General features: G+C 33.8%; 1 non-coding gene across 1 annotated transcript; it reads left to right on the top strand.

Annotated features, from left to right (window-relative positions):
* The first annotated feature begins 3,001 nt into the window (after window positions 1–3,001).
* LOC121212798 (small nucleolar RNA R71) lies at window positions 3,002–3,107 on the top strand. Its single transcript, XR_005908172.1, has one exon. It is a non-coding gene; the product is annotated as a small nucleolar RNA R71 (small nucleolar RNA).
* Window positions 3,108–7,956: the final 4,849 nt, after the last annotated feature.

The following is a 7,956-nucleotide window of genomic DNA, read 5'->3' on the forward strand; positions in this document are numbered from 1 at the left end:
ATCGGTTGAAATTGCTTGTCTTTCTGTTGTCTAGGAACCTCACCTACTGCAAAATCACTCGTATCACATATTAGTTCAAAGGGTAAATTCCAATCAGGTGCAACTACAATCGGAGCGTTAATTAATTTATCTTTAAAAGTATTGAATGTTTCTAAACAATCCTGGCTAAAATTGAAAGGTACATCTTTTTTCTAACAAATTTATTAAAGGCTTAGCTATTTTAGAAAAGTCCTTAATAAATCCCCTATAAAATCCAGCATGACCTAAAAAACTTCAAATAGCCTTAACTGAATTAGAGGGAGGCAGTTTCTCAATAGTTTTAACTTTTGCTTTATCAACCTCGATTCCCTTGCTAGAAATTTTGTGCCCTAACACAATCCCTTCATGAACCATAAAGTGACATTTTTCCCAATTTAGTACAAGGTTTGTTTCTTCACATCTCATTAAAACTTGTTTTAAATTTTTAAGGCAAAGATGGAAAGAGTTACCGAATACCGAGAAGTCATCCATTAATACCTCCACAATGTCTTCCACGAGTTCATCAAAGATGGCCAACATGCATCGCTAAAAAGTAGCAGGAGCATTGCATAATCCAAAAGGCATTCTTCGATAAGCAAAAGTACTGTATGGACATGTAAACGTCGTCTTCTCTTAGTCTTCAGGAGCTATTGAGATTTGGAAATAACCAGAGATTTGGAAATAACCAGATAATCTTTCCAACATCTGATCAATGAATGGTAAGGGAAAGTGATCCTTCCTTGTGGCATCGTTCAATTTCTTGTAGTCAATGCAAACTCTCCATCCTGTGATTGTTCGCGTTGGAATTAACTCGTTCTTCTCATTGGCCACAACATGTTATGCCTCCTTTCTTAGGAACAACCTGTACAAGACTCACCCAAGAACTGTCAGAAATAGGATAAATAATTCCAGCATCTAGAAGTTTAATTACCTCGGCTTTTACGACTTCTTTCATATTAGGATTCAATCTTCTTTGAGCTTGCACGCATGGTTTGAATTCATCTTCTATTAAAATTTTGTGTGTGCAAAAAGAAGGGTTGATCCCTCTTATGTCAGAAATTTTCCAAGTTATGGCTCTTTTGTGCTACTTCAATACTTGGAGTAACTCGTCTTTTTCGGCTAGCTGTAAGTCTGAAGCAATAATCACTGGTAATGTGGAATTATTTCCAAGAAACACATATTCTAAGTGATCTGGTAGTTGTTTGAATTCCAACTTAGGCGGTTCTTCAATAGAGGGTTTTAATTTTAATTCATTGTTTACTTCAATACCCTCATAGCTCTTCTGTCTCAGTGAGGGCTCATTGGAATTTAGTTTGGCTTTTATCTTACCTATCATAGAATCATCATCATTTACCTCCTCTCCTTGAGCAAGATACAGTTCTAACGTGTCCTTATGTACAATTTCCTGCAAAGAATCTTGAGTAATATGATCAATAGAGTTAATAAAATAACAAGAGTCATCTTGTTCCCTAGAGAATTTCATGGCATCATAAATTTTGAAAATAACTTCTTTGTCACCCATTCTAAGCACAAGTTTACCATCATCCACATCAATAATAGCCTTAGCAGTGGCTAAAATGGACGACCTAAAATTAAAGGCACCTCAACATCCTCATCCATGTCAAGCACAACAAAATCAACAGGGAATATAAATTTATCTACTTTTACAAGCACATCCTCTATAATTCCCCTAGGATATTTAACAGATCTATCAGCTAGTTAAATACTCATCCTAGTAGGTTTTGGTTCTCCAAGGCGAAGTTGTTTGAACATTTTGTAGGGTATCAAATTAATACTAGCGCCTAAATCAGCTAGTGCCTTCTCAACGTTTAAACTACCAATTAAGTAGGGAATAGTAAAACTTTCTGAATATTTTAGTTTGGTTGGAAATTTATTTTGGAGTATGGCCGAGCACTACTCGTTGAGTTTCACTGTAGATAATTCTTCAAACTTCATTTTATTTGTTAAAAACTTCTTTAAAAATTTTGCATATGTAGGCATCTGTGAGATAGCTTCAACAAAAGGTATGTTAATATGTAATTGTTTCAAAAGTTCAAGAAATTTACCAAACTGTGCATCCATGCGGTCTTTCTTCAACTTTGCTGGGTATGGGATTGGTGGTTTATATTCCCTCAACACCAGTTTTTCATTGTTTTCGGGTTTTTCCTCATTCTCTTCTTTTCTGTCAACTTCTGGTGGTAGCTTCTTTTTAGGTTCTGCTAAAACTTTCCCACTCCTTAATGTAACTGCTTTTACATGCTCTTTTGGATTGGGTTCGGTGTTACTAGGTAGGCTCCCTGATGGTGTCTTTGAAATCATCTTAGCCAGCTATCCTATTTGATTCCTGAGCCCTTGAATTGATGCTTGTTAATTTTTAAGTGCAGTTTTAGTATTCTAAAAATGGGTTTCTACTACTGAAATAAACTTTGTCATCATCTCTTCAAGGTTTGACTTTTTCTCTTACTGGTAAGGCTGTTGTTGAAAGCCTGACGGGGGTGGTGGTCTTTGATTTCCTTGACCTCCCCATGAGAAATTTGGATGGTTCCTCCAACCTGCATTGTAAGTGTTACTATAAGGATTATTTTGGGGTCGAGAATTATTACCTATATAATTCATTTGCTCGTTCTCAATGTTAGGGCCTTAAGGTGAATATTCTAAATTGCTCGTTCCACCTCCATTTGCATCGCACTGCATTACTGGATTTACCTACGTAGAACCAAGTAAACCATTAAATTTTCTATGCAAAAGTTCTACCTGATTTGAAAGCATAGTAACCGAGTTGACGTTAAAAACGCCGGCTGCTTTCGTCTACTTTGTCCTCATAACTTGCCACTGATAATTATTCAGTGACATCTCTTTTATGAACTCATAGGCCTCTTCAGGTGTCTTATTATTGATAGTTCCACCAGCAGCTACATCAATCATTTGTCTAGTCGAGGGATTTAAACCGTTGTGGAAGGTTTGAACTTGTAGCCAAAGGGGTAATCCATGGTGAGGGCACATTCTCAATAGATCCTTGTACCTCTCCCATGTATTGTATAGTGTTTCTAAATCCATCTGCACAAAAGAAGAAATATCATTCCGTAATTTAGCTGTTTTAGCCGGCGGAAAATATTTAAGCAAAAATTTTTTGGTCATTTGTTCTTAAGTGGTGATTGACCCTCATGGTAACGAGTTCCACCAGTGTTTAGCTTTGTTCCTCAATGAGAATGGAAACACCTGAAGGTGAATGGCATCCTTAGAAACGCCATTAATCTTAAAAGTGTCGCAGAATTCTAGGAAATTTGCTAAAGGAGTGTTTGGATCCTCGTCCTGCAAACCATCAAACTGAACAAGCTGTTGTATCATTTGAATCGTGTTAGGTCTCAGTTCAAAATTATTTGCAGCAACAGCAGGTCTAACTATACTCGATTCAGTTCTTGTTAAAGTAGGTTTAGCATAATCATACATAGCACGAGGAGTAGGATTCTAATCTACTGGATTTTCCGCAACCACAGGAGGTAGCAGATTATTCTGATTTTTAGCCATCTCCTCGGTTGTAGTATGGATATCGTCCTCTTGCCCTTCCTCTATGTATTGTAGGCTTCGTTTTATTTCCCTTCAGTTTCTGTGAGCTGTGCTCTCGATTTTACTATCAAAAAGTAGAGGTTCTGATAGGTTTCTTCTAGTCATAAACTATAAAAACCTACTAGAAGTAAAGAAAAAGAAAAAGGAAAATTATTAATGAAAAATTGAACTAAAAACAAAAAGTAAATTGCAATAAAAGTAAAAATGACTAAAGTAATAAAAATCAAGTGTTCCTAATATCTTAGTCCCCGGCAACGGTACCAAAAACTTGATGGTCGTAAAACTAACTAACAAAATTTGACTTAAGGCAAGCGTACCTATCGAACAGTAGTATAGTTATGGTGAGACCGGAAATATTGTATCCACGACAACTAAAAGTACTAGTAATTACTATCTTTTTATTATCTAGCCTAAAAATTAAGAGAATGTTTTATCTATTAATTAATTAATTAACTAAGATTGCGACAGAGGTTAAAGTTGGAAAATATTTTTTTAGAAAACCGATAGAGAAGATAATACCCAAGGAAGAATCCACCTAGACTTCACTTATTACTTTTAAGCTAGACGATCTATTCACTTGACTTAATCTGTAGAAATCCCTGATTTATGTTAATATCCCTTTCGAGACTAAAAGCAACTGACTCTAGGCTGATTAATTGAAATCTCTTTCTAATTAAAACCCATATTGTCGTATTAACTCGATCTATGGATTCTCTTATTAGATTTGACTCTAATCCGACAGATTTATGTTGTCCTATCTCTAGGATTGCATGCAACTCCGCTTAATTATGAATGATCTACTCTTAAACAGGGACTTTTCCTCCACGGAATAAGCACATCAAAAACCTGAATTAATATCATGGAATATTAAAACAAGGGTAAAACTCACGATTAAGAATAAAAACAAGTATTTATCATATAACTCAAATAATAATAAGATTCATATTAGGTTTATCTCCCTCAGGTATTTAGAGAGTTTAGTTCATACTAATAATGGAAAACATCTCAAAGTTTTGGAAAACAACAAAACATAAAGAAACCCAAAGAACGTCTAGGTAATTGTATGAAAATATTTAGTCTTGATGTAAATCCTGCTTCCGAGCTGATTCCGATGGCTTTCCTTTAGTATTTTTTTGCCTTTCACTTTGTGTGTCCTTCCAATCCTCTTCTAGGGTGTTTATATAGACTTTGGAATGCCTAAAATAGCCCAAAATTAGCCTTTTCTGAGTAGAACTAGACTTGGCCTCGACAGGGACACGGCCGTGTGCCACTCCTGTGTGAAGGTGCTCAGGCCATGTGCAATTCTGACTTGGATTAATGTCGACACGACCATGACACACAGGCATGCGGTCTACCCGTGTGTCACACACGGGCGTGTGGATCACCCGTGTAGAAGTGCCTAGGCCGTGTGAAACATTGATTTGGGCCTAATTTGTCTGTTTTTTGCCCGTTTCTCACTCTTTTTGCTATCCTGAGCTCTCTTGAGTATAAAATATGAAATTAAATTATTTGGAGCATCAAATTCAATGAAACCAAGAAAAAATTATCCATAAATATGCTAAGCATGGGGTAAAAATATGTTGCCTATAATCTATACAATCTCCAACTGCCATATTTATTTAACCATGATAATGAGGGAAACAAATGAATTATTGTTATCCCTGATATTGCCATATAATGACCTAAAAATCAGTAGTGTCGAAATATACAGTTTCGGAACCCCATTTTCGTAGTTTGAGTCCATAAATATTAATATTTACAAGGTTAATATAAAAACATGTTAAAGTCTTGTCTAGTAATTTTGATGAAATTATAGTTAATTAAGTCTCAAAGACTAAATTGTAGAAGTCCAATCGCTATAGATTTTTAATTAACCAAAATACCAAATTGGTAATTAAACTAATTATTATTAATGGATAGTAGAAATAATGAAAGAATCCACTAACAATTGATTAATGGTGATTAGTTTTGATTAATTAAGATTAAATTAATTAATTAAGTAATTAAAATTTTAATTAAGGTATAAAAGACAAAATAATAGAAAAAGATGACATATTTTTTGTAATATCCTGATTTTGGGCCTAGTCGGAATAGTGGTTTCGGGACCACAAATCTGAGATAGAAAGAATTTTTTTTATAATTATTTTGAGGTCTATGATATGATTGCATGATTGTGTGAAAATTTCGTGAAGAAATTCTATGCATAAAGTGCTTAATTTGAAATTAGGGATTAAATTGAATAAATTGCAAAACTTGTGTTCTAGAAGCATTTTGCATTAAATTGAATTAGATTATTAATTAGAGGTCCTTACAAAGCATTTTGACCAATTTGTAAGTCTATGGACAAAAATTGGACATGGATGCAATTTTTGGAAAGTTTAGTAGTAAGGGCATTTTGGTCATTTGGATATTAAATGAAATTATGTAGTATAGGAAGTTGTAGATAAAACGAAATAAAAACGAGGTATCGAGACCTCGAATTCATAAACCGAGCCATAAATATTTTTAGAAATATTTATGGAGTGTAAATAAGTTAGTATTAAAGTTTCGTCAAGAAATTTTAAGGTTTCAGTAATTAATTAGGTGAAAAGGACTAAATTGAACTAAGTGCAAAATTTGTGAGATGTGATTAAATAGCTTAAGTATTTAAAAAGATGGATTTAAAGAGCAATTAGACCCAAAGGTTAATGGCTGGACGGTTTGGGTATGAAATAAGCAAGAAAACAATGTGAACAAGGGGCAAAATTGGAAATAGCATAAAAGTTAGTAATTAAATAATGATGTAATTGAAAAATCTAGACATTTCTTCATCTTTCTCAGCCAGAAACGCCGTAGCAGGTCTCCTATGCTGGTTTTTCTTATTTTTGCACCATGTAAGTTCAATTTTTACTTTTTCTTAGTAATTTTTATGTTTTTGTGACTTTTACAATTAGGTCCAATCATCTAATTCATTAGTTTTTGATTTGGTGGATGAAATTGGAAGTTCCCTTGGCTGAGTAAGGGCATTTTATGATGAATTATTATGAAATTGAAGTTCTAATTTCATATTAAGGTTGTTTTATTAAGTCATTTTGATAGAAAATGGTATTTAGGACCTAATTGTGAAAAAAATTGTGAATTAGATGTTGGTGTTGAAATTCAGAATATCAAAGGTTGTGAAATAGTTTATAATGATAAAATAAAGTGTTAATTGAGAAAAATTAGTTCAATTTATGGGTGAATTGAGTAGGGACTAAATTGTAAAAACTATAAATTTTGGGGTAAAAGTACAATTTCGAAATTTAAACAGCATAAATTGTGAAGTGAAATAGAAATCAAATAAATGCTAATGAGTAGAAATAATTTATATTATAGATCAAGAGAAACGAGATTCAAGTCGTGATAGAGGGAAAAATAAAGTTTACGAGGAATAGGCTCGATTGCTAATATTTTATATCGAGGTAAGTTCATATGATTTTTAATAATGCAATGTGTAATTTAATGTTTTGAAATGAAAATTTCATGAATGATAAAGTATATTATTGCATATAAAATGTCATTAAACTGTGATAATTGTAAAATGATATTTGAATAAAAGTACAAATTAAATGGAACAACGGACTTGAGTACTTTCATTCAGTGGCTAAGACGAATTGACGGAAAAGACCATGGTTGGACCATGGCAGCATGTGAAATGTGATTTCCGTATAAGACCATAGCTGGGCTATGGCTTCGGAGAAATGTGATATGTGCTTCCATATAAGACCATATCCGGGATATGGCATCGGTGTGATATGTGCTACTGTATAAGACCATATCTGGGATATGGCATCAGTGTGATATGTGATCCGTGTAAGACCATGGCTGGGCTATGGCCTCGGTATGTGATATGTGACTATGTGTAAGACCATAGTTTTACTATGGCATTGTGATAATAAGGTACTCAATTCCGTAATCGTTCCCTAATTTGATTATGAACGAAAATGTAAAATGGCCCGAAAAGATTAAGAATTGGTGAATACTATGAAAATGACACGATTTGGAATAAGTTCTTGATACTTGATGACATTGAGATTATGGATCTATGCTTATGAAGCATAATTATGTGTTCTTACCATGATGGATGAAATGATATTGTATGGATTTAGTGAATAATAGTGGTGAATGAATAAATATGGCCTTGGCAGTTTTGGGTTACTGCAGTAGTGTAACTTTTGAAATTCACCATAAATTGTGGAAATTGAGTTACGGGCTGAGTAAAATATGAGATTAAAGCCTGATGAGTCTAGTTTCATATAGAGGAAACGGTACATGCAATTGGATTTTATGTTATGAGATATTTAAATTGTTGTGAGACAGAGTCTGAATGACTTTGAGATCCCCTGTTCTGAT

This window comes from Gossypium hirsutum, chromosome A13 (genome assembly GCF_007990345.1).
Source record: "Gossypium hirsutum isolate 1008001.06 chromosome A13, Gossypium_hirsutum_v2.1, whole genome shotgun sequence".
NCBI lineage: Eukaryota > Viridiplantae > Streptophyta > Magnoliopsida > Malvales > Malvaceae > Gossypium > Gossypium hirsutum.